The 725-nt window shown below is 36.7% G+C and overlaps 1 protein-coding gene across 2 annotated transcripts in view; it reads right to left on the bottom strand.

The window, feature by feature from the left end:
• Positions 1 to 224: 224 nt before the first annotated feature.
• LOC143277400 (cilia- and flagella-associated protein 44-like) overlaps positions 225 to 725 on the bottom strand; it is a 73323-nt gene continuing 72822 nt past the window's right edge. For both annotated transcript variants that reach the window (XM_076582191.1, XM_076582192.1), the window contains one exon: positions 225 to 725. This exon is cut by the window's right edge and continues 1803 nt beyond it. The gene's annotated coding sequence lies outside the window, so the exon portion shown is untranslated.

The raw sequence follows: 725 nt of genomic DNA, 5'->3' as shown, positions 1-725 counted from the left end.
ACACTGCAACCACAACACACACACTGCAACCACAACACACACGACCACAACCACAAACACACACACACAACCACAACACACACACACACACACACTGCAACCACAACACACACACTGCAACCACAACACACACACACACACTGCAACCACAACACACACACACACACACACACACGACCACAACACACACACACACACACACAGAATAAAGTCTTCACTCTCACTGATCATTTATCTCTCCTTCCAGTGGGGATTACAATGGTGATCACAATTATCTTTTTAACTGAATACAGTGCAACCACCCCACACTGATATCTCTATCATTTATTTTCTTAACAATATCACAGTTGATGAGCTCAGAATTGGATATCTGCATTACAGTAACATTTAAATAGGGGTTTCCAAAAGTGTTTCTTAAAAAAGAAAAAAGAAAAAAAAAAAAAATATATATATATATATATAAAGCAATAACCAAACATTAAATGGTTCTAACTGCAAGAGAGTGTTCCAGTTCTTACACATCACTGCAAACTTTTTGAAGCTAGAATTAAAAATGACCTTAAATTTGTATAAGAAACTGAACTTGAAACTGAGAACCGTGTTGGATCGCCATAGAATTCCTTTCTACATGAAACCAAAAGATATTGAATAACAACACTTCAAAGATTCTGGTGGTGGTGGGTATTTTTGTTGTTGTTTTTTTCTTCTTGCTTTCAATGCAGAGA

This window comes from Babylonia areolata, chromosome 34 (assembly GCF_041734735.1).
Source record: "Babylonia areolata isolate BAREFJ2019XMU chromosome 34, ASM4173473v1, whole genome shotgun sequence".
In the NCBI taxonomy this organism is placed as follows: Eukaryota; Metazoa; Mollusca; class Gastropoda; order Neogastropoda; family Buccinidae; genus Babylonia; species Babylonia areolata.
The sequence above is the reverse complement of the archived record's forward strand: the minus strand, read 5'-3'. Positions and strand labels throughout refer to the sequence as shown.